Below are 18,809 nucleotides of genomic sequence, written 5' to 3' on the forward strand. Positions count from 1 at the left end.
ACACCACACCAGGAAAGGTATTCAAGGGAGTTGCCAGTTTGAATGTGGTTTGATCCTGTTAGGTCACAGGGAAATCAGGATCCCAGAACCTTCCTTTCCTTTAGTTTTCCAAGGGTTTTCTAGAGCAGTGGGAATAACCCTCCCATTTGCTTTCCACTTGGAGTCAAAAGCACACTGAGGACTCAACATATTTAGGTAGGGACTCATATTTGGCTTGAGACTAATAGAAAGGGGAAGATATGAACCTTACTTCCTAATTTCTCCATATTTGTAAATCAAACTCAGATGATAGCAAACATCAAATAGAAATATTTGCACTTTTGTTTTGAATTATACAGGCCACTGAAGTTATAGATAACGAAATTCATGCACTTGGGGTGGGGGGGTCCCTCAGCCTGGATTGCGAGAGGGCTCAGGCCAGGCCAAGGGACTCCACCATGCACGATCGGGGCCGGGGAGGGACGCAGGAGGGCTCCAGGGCATGTCCAACCTGTCTCGCTCAGTCCCGATTGGCCAGACCCCGGCAGCAAGCTAACCTACTGGTTGGAACATCTGCCCCCTGGTGGTCAGTACACATCATAGCAACTGGTCAACCGGTCGACCCTCTGCCCCCTGGTGGTCAGTGCATATCATAGCAAGCGGCCTTAGCATATCATTAGCACAGTGGTTCTCAACCTTCCTAATGCTGTGACTCTTTAATACAGTTCCTCATGTGGTGACCCCCAACCATAAAATTTTTTTCATTGCTATTTCATAACTGTAATTTTGCTACTGTTATGAATTATAATGTAATATCTGATATGCAGGATGTATTTTCATTGTTACAAATTGAACATAATTAAAGCATAGTGATTAATCACAATAACAATATGTAATTATATATGTGTTATCCGATGGTCTTAGGCGACCCCTGTGAAAGGGTCGTTCAACCCCCAAAGGGGTCGCGACCCACAGATTAAGAACTGCTGCATGAGCATATTATGTTTTGATTGGTTGAATGGCCAACCAGATGATCACACACTTAGCATATTAGGCTTTTATTATATAGGATTGTACAAAAGTAATCAGTAGCATGTTCATCCAGAATTTTTCAGAGGTTTATTGAGCCCTTACTATATATTAGGCTCCACTGACTTGAGGGCTTCAAAGGCAGAAAAGACTTGGTTCCTATCCTCGTGCGACTTACAGTCTAGAGAGGGATGCTGGCGGGTAGACAGAAGGCACAGCAGACTGTAACAGTTACTGAGTAGCTCAGGGATGCTATGAGAACACATAATAAGGACATTATCCCAGCCTGGAGGGGATTGGAGAGCCTATGAAAGGCTTCAGGAATAGATGACTCCTGAACCAAGTCTAACAGGCCCTCCTAGCTAGGTGAACAGAGGTGGAGGGAAAAGAGAGGACAACCCAGAGAGTGGGCATAACACAGGCAGTGTAATAGGGAAATGAGAGAACACGACACATCTACAGTAACCGCAAATGATTTTTTTTAAAGAAGGTGTTAGAGAAGGAAGGAGGAAGCATGGGCAGTTATTAGAGGGTAGGTAGGATAGAGGAAAGTTTAGTTGCAAGAAAAAAGAAGTGCAGTAGTCACATGGAGTAGAAAATGAACTAATATGGGAGGATTTATTCACTCATTCAGTAAAAATTTATTGAAATTCTAGTTATGTTTGGATGAAGGACTGGCATGAGGGGATAGAGTGGTCATTTTTGACCTCATGGAAAAGGCCTACATTCACCTTTTGGCTGTGTCATTTCCTTGCTGTGTGCATTCTGAGCAAGTCACTAACCTGAAGTGGGAGACCTGAAACTTAATTCCCTCATTGGCAAAATGAGCTAAACCATGATCACTCATTCTAAAAGATTCTGCCATGAACAGTGAGAAGAACATGTTCTAGTTGTGATGGGTAGAATGTGGCATTCTACCTGGGACTTGAGTATACTGCGTTAGTAATTCTATGTTGGGTAAAGAGTGTTCAGCTAGCAGTCCCATTAGGCAGCAATCCCCTTCTCCCAGAGTAATAAAAGTCACACATTTATGACTTGTATGAAATAAAAACCGTGAGCTTTGGTTGTTTCTGTGAAAAATCTGTCATGTCTCTGTGGAAACTGGTTTTTATCACTCAAAAGGTTACTGTAATAACTGTAGACCTTTTTACACTCATTCTTCCCTCAATAAACAATCAGACTTTTACATCTTAGTTTATAAGCAATTATGACTCAATTGTGAAAATATTGAGTGTTGAGAGGAGAGAAACATGGCTGGCTCTGGAAAAAAATACCAAGCATACAGAATTTGTGCTGGTATCCCCTTTTCTCCCTGGTCATGCTAAATGTCCCTTATTTCTTTCTCTACTTTAACTTGTCTTCTCATCTAGTTTGATAGCCAATGAATGACTGATGCTTATCAGCCATGAATTGTGAATTTAATAATCTCTTGTCTCCCTTACAGTAATACACAAAGAAGATATAATTATCCTCTGTTAATAGGTAAGGGCACTGAGACTTTGTAATATGAGATAACTTTCCCAAGACCATCTAACTAGTAAGTGCCAGAGTTAGGATTGGAACCTAGGTCTGGTTTCCCCTCAGCTCTCCCTTGTTTTTATTCTCTCTCTCTCATTGTCTGGTCTCCAATGAGTATGCTTATTGTAGGTATCAGTTTGGCACTTGTATCAGTGTTGATATATAAAAAGGTGTCAATCTTGATTTCTAAACAATAGTTCATGCTCTGTCATGGAGTTTACCCTTCCTCAGTGGTTACTGCCTTTGCACATAAGTTTGGGGGGAACTAAATCTCTTCTTTCTGCCATACTTTAGGTATCAGTCTTCCAACATGTGTATTTATAAATCAATTAAATCTTATTCTGATGGGGTAAGCATTTGCTATTTTATTTTATTTGGTTTTAATGAGAGGATTACTTTGCACAAGTTTTGAAGACAAGTATCTTTCTCTTTTGGAAATGATTATAAGCCAAAGTCAGAAAAATAATTTGTGAAGTAGATGATAAAAAAAGCAGTGACAGATTGAGGCTCCTCATTGACATTTCATAAGGCCATCGAGAGAAAAGGAAGTGTGGGGGCACAGAACACATAGCAGTCAGCCAGGAGTATTTTTGTGGCCACACGACTTAACATTCTGGTGGAGGAATCAGAACAGAAACAGAAACAGAATAACTGGAGAAACCACAATAAAAATCTCTCCTCCCTGTCCCCAACCTCAGCAAATGGTATTTAACAAATAACAGCTGATGAAACAAGCCTAAAACCAGGAAGAGGAAATCAGGTTGGGGCCCTTGTAGAAAGTATTGCTTAGCATGCTCTAGCATTATTTAGCTCTTTCCACCAACTATTCCTCTTATTTTCCACCCAAAAATGTTCCCTCTCCTCTCTCAGTTCTGTACATTAGCCTAAATCAGCCATGGGCAAACTACGGCCCGCGGACCAGACCCGGCCCGTTTGAAATGAATAAAACTATTGAAAAAAAAAGACTGTACCCTTTTATGTAATGATGTTTACTTTGAATTTATATTAGTTCACGCAAACACTCCATCCATGCTTTTGTTCCGGCCCTCCGGTCCAGTTTAAGAAACCATTGTGGCCCTTGAGTCAAAAAGTTTGCCCACCCCTGGCCTAAATCCACTAACCTGTTGGGAAAGAAGCAGCATCTCATGGGCCTGTTGTCACTTTGGAAGATGTTCCCTAGGATGACGCTGTCCACACCAATTAAAAGGATGCTCAGCGTTCACCAAACCTGTTCCCCTGTTTATGGTCAGCCATCTCCTCCTTTATCTTGGCAATACGGCTGATTTTCAGGGGATTATCCCCATTCTAAGGAAGCCAAGACTGCCTCTCCTCTTTAAGCATCTGAGGAGAGTTTTCCTCAACTTGACATTGCCAGGGATCTGGACACTGAGCTCCCGCCCTAGGATCTTCGTGTTGGGAAGGGTTCTGCACAGCATTGTATGTACATCACCAAGGGGCCTCTGAACACTCAGGGTGAAGAGTTCAGCTTTACAGTCTGACTAGTAGAGGTGATCTGAATGTTTTCTGCTTGCCCCTACGTAAGTCTTTTCATTCTGTCATGAAGGACTGTCAAAAGATTCCTTTCCGTCTGACTGTTGTGGCTTGGTGGTTGAGCATTGATCCATGAACAAACAGGTCCCAGTTCAATTCCCGGACAGGGCACATACCCTAGTTGTGGGCTTGATCATCTCCAATGTGGAGCAAGCAGAAGGCAGCCAATCAGTGATTCTCTCTCATCATTGATGTTTCTATCTCTTTCTCTCCCTTTCTCACGGAAATCAATGAAAAAAAAAAAAAAAAAGATTCCCTTCCTTCTTGTTCTTGCTCACCATTGTAGTTGGTACATGTTCATCTGCACCTCCAGCCCCGATTCTACAGCCCTCTGGTCTCACATTGCCAACCCCTATTATGTCTATTAGAAATTTCAATTATATCATGGCCAAATCAAGTCCTTTACCTTCCCCGCTCAACTGGCTGGTCTGTTTCTGAATCTTTCCCAAGTCTGTTTTTTTAAAAAAAGTAATCTTTGACTTGCCTGCCTGCAAATTTCTCTCCCTCCTGTTTTTTTCAGTATCAACCCAACTGGGGAAAAAAAGAGAGAGAAAGCTATTACTTGTACCTTCATAGTACATCTGGTCTTAATTCATGATTTTCTGTTACTGATACTCTCCCAGCCTTTTATACCTGAGAACTGTAACCATGTCCTAGCTCAGTGGTTCTCAATCTTCCTAATGCCATGACCCTTTAATACAGTTCCTCATGTTGTGGTGACCCCCAACCATAAAATTATTTTTGTTGCTACTTCATAACTGTAATTTTGCTACTGTTATGAATTGTAATGTAAATATCTGGTATGCAGGATGTATTTTCATTGTTACAAATTGAACATAATTAAAGCATAGTGATTAATCACAAAAACAATATGTAATTATATGTGTGTTTTCCGATGGTCTTAGGCGACCCCCATGAAAGGGTCGTTCGACCCCCAAAGGGGTCGCGACCCACAGGTTGAGAACCGTTATCCTAGTTGATAGTGCTAGGACTTTTTCCCTCTAATCCTTCTGCATATCATGCAGTCACACATTCCTCAAGGCAATGTTTTCCTTGGGGACATCCAGTATCTCCTAAATCACCTCCAAATACTTTGCTCATTTTTAAGGTGTTATGTAACCTTCTTTAAATTTATCAAATTTCATTTCCTGTGTCCTTAAACATAAATTAGTAAGGCTGATATTACTTTCACCATTCGAAATGTCAGCTCTTTGTAGCTGATAATCAAGAAATGCTTATTGATTTTATAATATTCTAAAATACCTAATTTCCTTCTTGACCAGCTGTAGTAGGCAGAGTAATGGCCCCCTAAAATGTTCACTTCCTAAATCCCTAGAATCTATAAATATATTGTATATATTATATTTATTATATTATATTTATTATATTATATTATATTATATTATATTATATTATATTATATTAATTATAAAAGGATTTTGCTGATATGATTAAATATCTTGAGATGGGGAGACTATCCTGGACTCTCTATTATCACAAAGATCCTTCTAAGAGGAAGGTCAAAGTCAGAGAGGAGATGTGATCTCAGAAGCAGATGGATAGGGGAGGAGGGAGGGAGAGAGACAGAAATGTGGGAAGAATGAGAGGGAAGTTTGAAGGTGTGATGCTGATGGCTTTAAAAATGGAGAAAGGAATGCAGGTGGTATTTAGAAGCTGAAAAAAGTCAGGAAACAGATTATTTTCTAGAATCTATTCTAGAGGCTCCTGAAAGAAAGCTTATTAAGAGTCATAAGCAACTATACACATAAAAGTTCATAGAGAAGTCTGCAGTTTTGTTCCCTGAGTTATTATGCTCAGTATGGCATTTAATTTGATACATTAGCCCTGCTGACACTTTTATTTTAGGACTTCAGACCTTCAGAACATTAAGATAATGCATTTGTGTTGTCTTAAGCCAATAAGTTGTAGTAATTTGTTACAGCAACAATAGGTTTCTAATGTACCTGGGTAAGGCACAATCAGTGGCAAGTCTTTAGCAACGAAGTTGATTATGTAATCTATTTCTGGATGGAAAGCAAAGTTAATAAAATAGTTGAAGGAAAAGAGATTTACCTGATAGGGTAAATGCTCACTTACCTGATAGGGTCATAGTGTACTTATTTCTAGCTTCAAGTATCACCTGCATTCAGCTAATGCAGCTTGACTCTAAATCAGTGGTTCCCAACCTTGGCTGCACATTAGAATCACCTGGGAATCTTTTCAAAATCCTGATTTCTGGGCCTCATCCTCCGAAAATTCTGTTTCTTTGTTACTAATGTTGTGGCCCCACCCCATAACAACTGTACCTACCTCTGTGTGCATGTGTTGCACATTTCACAATTGGGCATAAAAGTAGAACTGTGGGTAGGGCCAGTGCATATAGTGGGTCAATGAAAACTCTTGCTTGCTTACAGTTTTTCAAGCTATTTTCAAGGTCCAGTAATACCATGTCATTTCATTTATTAATCGAAAATGAGGATTTCCTTTGTGACCATATGAAGAACTCTGCTCAGAAACCTCTACATACTTTTCAACTTCTAGGGGTTCAAAGTTCAAATTTTTCAAGGTTGTCTGAATTTCTTTGGAGAGAAATAACCTTCACACCAAAAAAAAAAAAATGTTTTTAATTAAGAGTCTATTTCATTGTTAATAATATTCTAGAAAAGCTCATGTTCTACATGCTGTTTTTCTCATCATTTGTGTTGTGGTTTTGTTTCTCAAAAAGTTCAAACTAAATCAACCCAGATACAAGTAATAAACTTTCAGTAACTTGTGAACTTTTCATACTCTCTAACATTTAAAAAAATTTCTCTAGGAATAAGCAGTCAGATGTTGGCATAATTCCACAACTTGTTATATTCTGCTATACTGGGTAGGAAGTTTGAAATGTTATTTGTAGCCGCTTACTCCTCATAATTGCTAACAGTTATTGAGCACTTACTGTACATGAGACTCTGAACTAAGCAGTTCACATTTATTGGCATGTGTGATTCTCAAAACAGCTCTGTGATATAGTGTGGTGGCTTGATTGTATTAATAGCTCCGGTTTTTCACATATCCCCTGTCAGTCTGTTTGGGCTGCTATAAAAAAAATGCCACAGACTAGGTAGCTTATAAACATCAGAAATTTAGTTCTTAGTTCTGGAGACTGGGAGGCCAAAATCAAGACACCAGTACAGTCATGTTCTTAATTGAGGGTCCTCTTCCTGGTTCATAGCTGGCACCTTCTCGCTGTGTCCTCGCATGGCGGAAGGGGCTAGAGATCTCTCTGGACTCTTTTATTAGGGCACTTAATCCCATTTTTTGTTTGGGGGAAAAAACCATGATGACATCATTTATATAATCAGCCTACGTATAGTTTACTCAGAGTCTGTCACTATTGTGCATTGGTTCAGAAAAATATTATCATTTTGGCACAGTTGTATTTTAAGGTAATGACACCATTGGCTTACTTCAATTAGCATCATGGCCAAGGAACACATTATGTTAAACAGTGAGGTTAATAATTATTTCTTAAACAACAGACATTGATGGCTTCTGGGGAAGCTATTAACAGCAGCTCTATTTCACCTGTGCCCGTTCAAGAACGTTATAATCATTTTAGCCATTAATATAGTACTTTTGATCAGGAATGATGTAGAAAATGCTTTGCTTCAACCCTTTCTGTCCAATTGCTTTTTCATGACTTTCTCCTCCAAAATTAGAAATAAAATCAAAGCCTAGTCATTATGTGGGATCATGATGCTATAGATTAGGCTGCCTTCTTTTTTTTAAATCTGTATCTCAAATTGGGATGGTTTTAGAAGATCTGCTTACAGTATAATGGAGAAAGTAAGAAGCTACTTATCCTTTTGAAGTTGGCAGGTAAGTTGATCACCTGTAACTCTGAGTGCTATTCAAAACCAAATTTTGCTTTCTGATTATAATACATATTCATTATAGAAAGCTTTGGAAGAAAACACAAAATTACAAAGAAAAATAGTAAAAAATAGAGAACGATACCTTATTGATAGAGTTAATTCTCCTCATTTTTATTCTAAGACCATGTGTTTTGTTGGTATTTTCAGGGACAGTCTACTATTGCCACTGTTATTAGCCTGTACCAATGCTGCCTGCCAGTCTGGACTGGTGTCTTTCCCTCTTATCTGGCATCTATTTCAACAGCCACTAGACTCATTGGTTTTGTGCATAATCCTGCATGGAACTGTCTTCTGTCCTACTCTGAATATCCCTCCCTAAGATCTTTGGATTACAATGAGCATTCCTCCAAAGTGAGGGGACTTCTATGGGCAGGTAGCTCCTCAAGTCCACCCATCTGGATAGTCAATTTGGGTGTAAAATCAACTAATCTCATCGATCTGCAGCCCAAGCCAATCATCTCCTTTGCTAGTTTCTATCCAAGCCTTCTTCTTCATCTCCTTCTCAGAAAGTTCTGCTCATTAAGAGATTTCATAAACTTCACTCCATCTTTATCTTCTATGTGACCTCTTAGCTAGTTCTTAGGTCTCTGAGGGAGAATTCAGAACTGCTCTCGGGGAACACTGGGTTAGCATGATATAATAATGCATAGTTTATACTTGACACTGTGCCTGGCACAGTAAAAACTCAAACTCAATGAATGTTAGCAAATATAACAATTTGTAGTAGAAATTTCAAGTTGGAGGATTCATGTATCATCCAAATGAATATACAAGGGTTGGCAAAAATAGGTTTACAGTTGTGAGTATGTAAAACACAGTCTATTCTTGTATTATTATTTATTTATTATTGTATTATTTGTTTGTATTATATAAACTTACTTTCTTCCATCCCTGTATATTCAGTATACAATTAGAAATACAAAAACAGATTTAAAAAATACATAAGCATTTAATTAGCTGAGAATTATCTTAAAATTATCTTACCCAGCCTCCTTTAATAGCTTGAATAATCCTAGAGAGCCATTGCCATGGCTGGCAAAACTCCATTGGTCTATGTACTTTCATCTTTACTCAGAAGACATACATGACTAATGTTCATTCTTTTTTTAAAAAAAAATTCTTTATTGATTAAATTATTACATATGTGTCCTTACCCCACATTACCCCCATCACCCCCACTCTAATGCTCATTCTTTAATAATCTATGGTGTCCAACAAAGAAAAATGTGCAATAGGTTTAGAATTGATTAATTTAATTTAGCTGCTGAATTGTACATTTTTTGAGAGCCAAGAATGCACTTTACTCATCTATCTAGCTTCCAAAGCTCCTAAAAATAGATAGGACTTTAATAAATAGAAGACTTAAAATTAGATAGGTTTTTAATAAGTATTTAGTGAGTGAATGAACCCATTCAATTTATTGATATTGTTAAACTATAATCTGTTTTTAGGCACAATTAAGCAGATTCTTTGACATAGTGCATTAACAGTGACACTTTTAACATTGGGATAGAAACACTCTTCGGATATGTGAACATTAACTAATTTGATTGTCTTTGGACTTCAGTGCTGTTTTTGTTCATTTTTGTGCTTCATAATTCAGGTTATACACATGTTCATGCCTGAGGTAAAAAAAAAAATACCAGGCATCCACCCATATTCCAAGTGAAGTCCATTGTATACATTGGAGAATATCACAGGGGTGGGTTCTTCTAATATAATTTCATCAGATTAAACATCGTACATTTTGTCTTATATTGTAGCTGGCTTTCTTGGTTACAGGCACACAGAATATCCCTTTCACAAACAAGCTCTGTTTCTTGTAACTCACCATCTCCTTTTTGATTCCTTAATTCCACTGGCAATTTGGAGCAGCCTGCTTACTCATGTTGTGTCTGCAGCTCTGGAATCTTAGCCCTTGAGTCATGTAATTTTGGAAATCTTTGCTTTCTGTCTTATATATTAACAGCAATCAGGTAGCCCCTTAAGACCTTCTTGGAAATATCCCAAAATACCTTGGTTTTTATTTTGTATTTAGTTTGAAGGAATTCCAGTTAAGTTAGCCTTGGATTCCTAAATTTGATGGGCTTCCCAACTGAAGACAGACTCAGAGATCTCTAGTTTGGCAAACCTGCACCATTGGCGGCAATTTGTGGGTTTCCTAAATGTCACACAATCAATTTGTGATACCAAGATTCCAAAATCACAATTTAACTTTTTATTCCAAGGAAAACTTTTCTTTGTAACAAATATTTAGTAATAGTAATTTTCCCCCTATTCAGTTTATCAATGAAAGAATGAATTCCAAAGTAGAAAAGGAAAGGATTAAAGATTTGTTGAATATAAGTATATTTTAATGAGACTGTAGCAATAATTGAGGAATGGATTTAATAGAACATTTTTTTAAATAAATATATTCAATACATTCTTATTAACCTTCTCCACAAAGGATACATTACTAAGTCATTAGGAAAGCAAGAGTGACTAAGACCCACTTTTTTAAAGAAGCACTGTCTAGTTGAAATAGTAGACAAGTAAATAGATAATTTCAATAGAGTGTAAGTGCTACATCAGGAGTAATACTAAGTATGATAAAAACACAAAGAGGAGACCTCCTGGAAGATGTTATATGTACGCTATAATAAAAAAGAGGGAAGTAAATTAGCCAAGGAGAGAGGAATGCATTTTGAGCATTCTAGGCAGAGGAAGCAACTGTACAAAGATTATTCTAAGCAATGATGGACTTGTCTTAGAAGATCTCCCACATACCTTGCTAGTTATGGTAGATTATAAAAATGGTCACAGATTCTTCCCTTCTTTGTATCCAAGCCCTCACAATGTGAGATTACACATCTTCCCATAAAGAGGTGGAGTATATTTTTTTACCTCTTGAATGTGGATAGGCCATGTGACTTGCTTTGGCTAAAGGGGCATAAGCAAATGTGATACTAGCAGAGATTTGACCAGTGCTTATACATTGGACCCTTCCTCTTGCTGAGCTAGAACCCTAAGATCATCGTGCTTATGAACCTGAGCTGCCTGTTCTGGGAAAGAGATTCCCTGGTGGAGAACTGAGCCATCCTGACCAACTGCCAAATATGTGAAGGAAGCCGTCTGCAGGAAGAAAAATAAGCCCTCTTCCCTAGGTCCTTAATCACCAGAACCTAGGAATATGCTACCTTACATGACAAAAGAGACTTTGAAGATGTGATTAAATTAAAATTTTTGAACGGAAATTATTCTGAGTTATTGAGAGGGGCGGTCATGTAATCACAAAGGTTCTTATGAGAGAGAGAGAGACAGACAGAAGGGTCAGAGTTAGAGAAGGAGATGTGAGAATGGAGATTTGAAGAGGCTTCACTGCTAGCTCTGAAAGTGTAAGGAGGACCATGAGCCGAGGAATGCAGGCAGCCTCTAGAACAGCGGTTCTCAACCTGTGGGGTCACGACCCCTTTGGGGGTCGAACGACCTTTCACAGGGGTCACCTAAGACCATCAGAAAACACATATATAATTACATATTGTTTTTATGATGAATCACTATGCTGTAATAATGTTCAATTTGTAACAATGAAATTGGGGGTCACCACAACATGAGGAACTGTATTAAAAGGTCGCGGCATTAGGAAGGTTGAGAACCACTGCTCTAGAACCTGGAAAAGGTGAGGAGACAGAATTTTCTTTAGAGAATTCAGAAGGAATGCAATTTATGCTGATATCTGAGTTTAGCCCAGTTGAGACTTGTGACATTCAGAACTATAAAATCATAAATCTGTGCTGTTTCAATAAGTTTGTGGTAATACGTAACAGCAGCACTAAGAAACTAACATACTCTGCTAGATCATCGAGCTGACAGCCAACCTGCTAGCTGCCCATAGATACTTGGTAGAGCCCAGCAGAGATCGGTTAAGCTGGTACAGAGCAGAAGAGTCACCTAGACTACTATAGGATAGTAAATGATACTAAACAGCTGTTGTTCTAACTCACTAAGTTTTGGGTGATTTTTTACACAGTACGCTGATTTACTGATCTGTAAGTTCAAAATTAAAAATGTAAATCAGTGCTGGCTGGGTAATTCAGTTGGTTGAAGCATCATCCCATACACAAAAAGGTTTCAGGTTCGATCCCTGGTCGGGGCGCACACCAGACAACTGATCAATGTTATCCTTCCTCTTTCTCTCCCTCTCCCTTCCTCGCTCTCTCTCTCAAAAAAAAATTTTTTTTAAATTATTTAAATGTTCATACTACCCAAAGCAATCTATAGATTCAATGCAATTCCTATCAGATACCAATGGGGTATTTCACAGAACTAGAACAAATATTCCAAAAATTTATATGGTACCACAAAAGATCTTGAATAGCCACAACAATCTTGAGAAAGAAGAACAAAGTTGGAGGAATCATGCTACCTGATACCAAACTATACTACAAGGCCATAGTAATTAAAAGAGCATGAAAACAGACATATAGATCAATGGAACAGAATAGAAACCCCAGAAATAAACCCATACCTTTATGGTCAATTAACATTTAACAAAGAAAGCAAGAACATACAGTGGTTTAACATAGTCTATTCAATAAATGGTGTTGGCAATATTGGACAGATACATGCAAAAAATGAAACTAGACTACCTTCTTGTACCATACATAAGAATAAACTCAAAGACTTAAATGTTAGACTCAAAACCATACAATCCTAGAAGAAAATATAGGCAGTAAAACCTCAGACATTTCTCGTAACATTTTTTATCTGACATATTGCTTCTGGCAAGGGATACAAAAGAAAAAATAAACAAATGAGACTAAATCAAACTAAAAAGTTTTTGCATAGCAAAGGAAACCATAAAAAATGAAAAGACAATTCACTTAATGGGAAAACATATTTGCCAATGATACATCTGATAAAGGGCTAATTTCCAAGATTCGTAAAAAAAAAAAAAAATTATAAAACTCAACACCTAAAAGACAAACAATCCAATTAAAAAATGGGCAAAGGATCAAAACACTGCTTCAAAGAGGACATGCAGCTAGCCAATAAACATATGAAAAAGATGTTCAACATCACTAATCATCAGAAAAATGCAAATGAAAACCACAATGAGATATCACCTTATATCTGTCAGAATGGCTATCATCAATGAATCAACAAGCAATAAGTGCTGGCGAGGATGTTAAGGAAAAGAAACATTTGTGCACTATTGGTGGGAGTGCAGACTGGTGCAGCCACTGTGGAAAGCAGTATGGAGTTACCTCAAAAAGTTAAAAGTGGAACTGCCTTATGGCCCAGAGACTACACTACTGGAAATTTATCCAAAGAAACCCAAAACAGTAATTCAAAAGAATATTTACATCCCTATGTTCATTACAATGTTCTTTATAATAGCCAAGATTTGGAAGTCGTACAAATGTCCATCAGTAGATGAATGGATAAAAAAAGCTGTGGTACATTTCTGCAATGGAATATCACTGTACTGTAAAAAAGAAGGAAATCTTACCCTTTGTGACAGCATGGAGAGCATTATGCTAAGTGAAATAAGCCAGTCAGAGAAAGACAGGTACCATATGATTTCACTCATATGTGGAATCTAATAAACAAAATTAACTAAAGCAAAATAGAAACAGGCTCATAGATAGAGAGCATGCTGACTGCTGTTGTGGGGATTGCTGGGAAGGGTTGGAGGGATAGAGCAAAAAAGAAAAAAGGAGAAAAAACTTATGAACACAGACAACCATGTGGTGATTGCCAGTGGGAGGGGGTGAGAGGTGGAGGAGGGATAAATAATGATGTATGAAGATTTGACTTGGGGTGATGAACACACAATACAGTGTATAGATGCACCTGAAACCTGTATAATTTTGTTAAACAGTGTCACCCCAATAAATTCAATAAAACAAAAGCTAGCTAGGCCTGGTTTGTGTTACTGCTATACTGTGAGCTCCATGAATGCAATTTGAAAAATCCTTTTCATTACTCACTTGTTATAAATGATAGCTACCGTGATATTTTGGAAGCATGATAGGAAAGACATTTGCTTATCTCTAGATTTATCTTTTAAATTTCTGGCATTTTATAGACACTTAAAAGAAAGCTTCTATGTTGATTATTATTTCATTGAAACAAGTCACATAAGCCTAGAACTCTTTAGAGAGTCTCCATGCCTAAGATCATTACTTGTCTTGCTCTCTACTCAGCTAAGACTAAGTCATCTCTATGGAATGCCAAAGGAAGACATTCTATCCTTTGTTAAGGGACTTGACTGACCACAGTTATATTATTATGCCTATGTCTGTTGAAAAATTCCAGGGAAAGTTAGAAGGAATCACATGGGATTTTGGCTTGAATCAAATGAAACCAGTTTGGAATGTAAAAGCAGAGAGAATTTGAGCAGTGAAAGAAATGTCACAACTATTAAAATATCAATTTACTGTGAATTTTTTCCTTTTTTGGATGTCCTATAATTTGTACATACAGTGGTATACTTTTTAGAATAAGGATCTTGGTGTTGCAAAACATAACTTGTGTTACATGATATCTAGTTGCTTTAAGTCCCAGTACTGTAATATATCAATTTTCTATATTATATAGATATATTTTTTTACCGTCACTATTATACATGCTTCTTGGGATCTGTGGACATCAATTCTATGATACTGTCACCAGAATTATTAATTTTCTGCCCCTCTTTCTTTCCTCTCCAGCCACCAGTTATTCTCTGACCCTGAGTGGATGCAAGACCTACCTTCACTGCTTTACCACATAGGCTACTGAACATTGTGGAAGTAAAATTGTATAAGCCGACACTGAAACTACTGCAAGGTTAGTAATTTCAAATTCAGCTGGGCTCTCACTGCCGCGTACTTGCTGCTGGTTAATAGCCTGAACTCTCTCTTTTAGTAGATAACTTTGCTTCAACCTTAACAAAGAAAATAGAGGCTGTCAGATGCTAATATTTTCCCTTCCCTACATTATAAAACTGCACATAGTAACATCCATTCTACTTTTTTGTTTTAAGGGAAAATGAGCTGCTATTTATTAGCTATGTGCTACATATCCCCAGCCAAACCTCTCCCCTGAACTCCAGACTCACACTTTTTATTGCCTACTAAACATCTCCATTGGGTATCAAATAGGCTTCACAAACTCAACATGTTCCAAACAAAACTCCTATTCTTCCTTGGCAAATTTTGCTGTTCCATTGTACTCCCTATGCCAGTTAATGGTGACGCCATCCTTTTAGTTGTTTAGTTCCCAAATTTTGGAGTTATTCTTGCCTGCCAAATCACTCTCATCTCTTGTTTGGATTATTACAATAACCTCCTAATTTGTCCTCTTCTGCCTTTGTGGCCCTACAATCCATTCTCAACAGAATAGCTGGAGTGATTCTGTTCAAAATCAGATCACAGGTTCCTTCCTAAGCTTTCCATTGTGTTTTCATTTTGCCCCAAGAAAAAGCCCAAATCTTCACAATGGCCCTTAAGCTCTAACAAGAGTCTCCCACTGCATCTTATGGCTGACTATGCTCCTCACTCATCTACCTCCCTGCTCTTCCTTGAATATGATAATGAGGGTCTTGCTTTAGCCTTGGGCCTTCACATCTGTTGTTTTCTGCCTGCAATTCTTCCCCAGAATATCTGTTTTGCCTGCCTTTCCTTTCCTTAGCTCAGCTATTGTTCAAATGTTTTATTCCCAGAGAGTCCTTTCTGATCACTTTATTTAAAATTGCACCTACTCACTTAATCCCACTGACTATGCTCTATTCTCCTTTCCTGTCTTATTTTTCTCCTTAGTGCAGTGGTTCTCAACCTTCCTAATGCCGCGACCCTTTAATACAGTTCCTCATGTTGTGGTGACTCCCAACCATAAAATTATTTTCGTTGCTACTTCATAACTGTAATTTTGCTACTGTTATGAATCGTAATGTAAATGTCTGATATGCAGGATGTATTTAGGCGACCCCGTGAAAGGGTCGTTCCCCAAAGGGGTTGCGACCCACAGGTTGAGAACCGCTGCCTTAGTGCTTACCATGACCAAACATTGTGTATAGTCACTCCTTTTGTTTAGTGTCTCACTTCTTCTACCACAATCTCTATATATAAAAAGCCAGTGACCAGAACACCATAATGACCAGAAGAACTGGTCGCTATGACACCCACTGGGGCCAGCAAACCGGCTCAATTGGGAATGGGGTGGCTGGCCAACCTCCCACAGCCCCTTTCTTGGCTGCTGTGCCCTGATCAGCCCCCCCACCCCATTTGGGGGCAGGGCCAACCACCCACAGCCCCTCCCCATGGGTGGCCCCACCCCCAATCGGCCCCCCCAACCCCAAATGGGGGTGGGGCCCACTGTCAAATCACCTGTGGCCCTCCCCCAAGCCAGCCCAGCCCTGATTGGGCCCCGAATGGGGCCTGGCTGGCCAGACCCCACCTGTGCATGAATTCATGCACTGGGCCTCTAGTGTAAGTATAAAAAAAGGGATTTTTGTTTGTTTGTTTACTGCTATATTTTCCAGAGCTTATGATATTACATAATAGAAGCTCAATACAGACTTATTGAATGAATGAATGTTTTTTTCCTTGCGATGAAACTTCTTTGTTTATACACTTTGTTTATAAAGTCAGTCTCTGCTGCTTCTTTTAGGAATTGATTCATCAGCCATTCCCAAAATTTCCTGCATTTTCCTCTCTACCTCTCACCTAATTAGTGTTTTCAGCTTTTATAATATAGTTAAATATCACTATTTTTTTAAATCTTCTATGTCATTTCTAGTTCAGGCTGATATTCTATGAAAATTAAAACAAAGAACCACAAAATAAATAAAAACATTATAGAAAAGATGGGATAGGATGGAGATAAAAAGTGAATTTTAAAAAAGTCAGAAATTGGAAAGTAAATGGGAGCAAGTGGAAGGATGAAACAGAATCTCATCTGAGGGCAACTGTAGCCCTGAACACATGGAGGAAGGAGCTTCAGAATGTGTGTGTGTGTGTGTGTGTGTGTGTGTGTGTGTTTGGGAAACTGTCCACTAATTTTTCTGGTGATGCCCAGAGAGCACTTAGACTCCCTGTTGATAGGAAGAAAGGGCAGGAATGAGAAGTGAGGCTAAAAAATGGGGTTTTTACATGGGTTTATGGAAAGCTGTATCACTCCATTCACCCAATTCCTCTTCCCATACTTATACACAGAAATGTTCACTGCAGGGCTAGTGAATATGCCAAGACATAGTGTACTTTTGAATTTTTTAGATCATGAGTATATATTATTTTGAAATATTATGTATTAAAGTTAGCAGAGAAAAAGGAAGAATAGAGTAGCACTTACCAGCATAGACCAGGCACCGCACTGCCTGGTTATGCATCTCAGGTATGCTTTTTACTATCTGGATAACTTCAGGTAACTTAGTTTTTATCTCAGTTTTCCCATTTGTAAAGTGGGCATAATAGAAGTGTTTTTATGGGTTGCTGTGAAGATGAAGTTAACTAACATAATGTGCTTAAACCAGTGTCTAATTATGTGCCTGGGAAAAATAAAAACAAAAAACAAACAAACAAAAAATCCCACACACCATGATCCAACTCAATCTGTTTTATTTCCTCTAACTTGATCCATGTCTACTTTCACTAATAATTCTGGGTTTGGCACTCTTGTGAAGAAGAAGAATAAGGCTTTAGTTTGAGCAATTGTTTGGGATTACTGAAGGAGGAGCAGGGGATGGAGGAAATTTTAATTTGATTGGATGTTTAAAAAATGCAACATGTGTATGATCAATACCTTGCTGCTATTCGTACTTTGAAAGGCCTCTGTCCATTTTATTCAGTCTTTTTCCTATCGTAACAAATTTTAAGGGGGGGGGGGGGGAAGGCCTACTTCCTCCACAAAGCCTTTTATTAAACCCCTGGAGCATTGAGAATTCTCCCTACTCTCATGCATATATTATTCGTTTATCACATTTAGCCCTATTTTATTTATTTATTCATTCATTCATTCATTCATTCATTCATTCACATCTTTATCATTGAGAGTATTACAGATGTCCCCACCTCACCCCAGGCCTTCACCACCCTATTGTTTGTGTTCATGGGCAATGCATATATGCATACACATTCTCTGCTTAACCTCTTCCTGTCCCCCTCACCCCCGCATAGCCCTTTCCCTCTGAGCTTCCTGTCTGTTTCATGTTTCCACACCTCTGGTTCTATTTTATTCATCAGTTTATTGCATTAATTAGATTCCACATATAAGTAAGATCATGTGATATTTGTCCTATTTTATATTATATGGTCTAATTATTAGAACTACAGAAATTAATACTTTATTGTATGATACCATATGCAGAATATATTTTACTAATCACTATAGGTTTTCAGTATATGTTTATTGGTAACAGCTTTTATAATGAACATTGATTTTTCCCTTGGCCTGATCTTTCTGAAAAAAGCTTGTGCTTTCTTCTTTTCACAGCTGAACCATTTAGAGATGAAAATTTGCATTCAATAGTTGTGTGTTTCTATTCCATAGCTCCTCTACTCCTTAAGCCTCTGTAAATTGCTTTAATCCCTCTATTCTGCTAAAACTACTCTCATTGGGGTGTGCAGTAGCTTCTTAGTTGCCAGGAGCAAGTATGTATTTTAGTCCTTACTTAGCTTAATAGTTCAACATCAACATCTTGACCACCTCTTGAATCCTCTTGAAACTTCCTGAATCTTCTCTGTTGGATTCAAGAAAAATTTATTATGGCTCACCTCCCACCTCAGTCCATTTCTTCTCAGTCTTCTTCACAGGCTCAATGTCTAAGAAGACCTTTTGTAGATCTTT

The 18,809-nt window shown here is 38.2% G+C and overlaps 1 protein-coding gene across 22 annotated transcripts in view; it reads left to right on the forward strand.

The window, feature by feature from the left end:
* The window catches only part of EMC2 (ER membrane protein complex subunit 2), a 345,419-nt gene that overhangs the window by 155,997 nt on the left and 170,613 nt on the right, over nt 1-18,809 (forward strand). For all 22 annotated transcript variants that reach the window (XR_013997055.1, XR_013997056.1, XR_013997057.1 and 19 more), the window contains one exon: nt 14,696-14,813. The gene's annotated coding sequence lies outside the window, so the exon portion shown is untranslated. The remainder of the gene's footprint in view (nt 1-14,695; nt 14,814-18,809) is intronic.

Source organism: Myotis nattereri (assembly GCF_964212035.1).
Source record: "Myotis nattereri genome assembly, chromosome: 17".
NCBI lineage: Eukaryota > Metazoa > Chordata > Mammalia > Chiroptera > Vespertilionidae > Myotis > Myotis nattereri.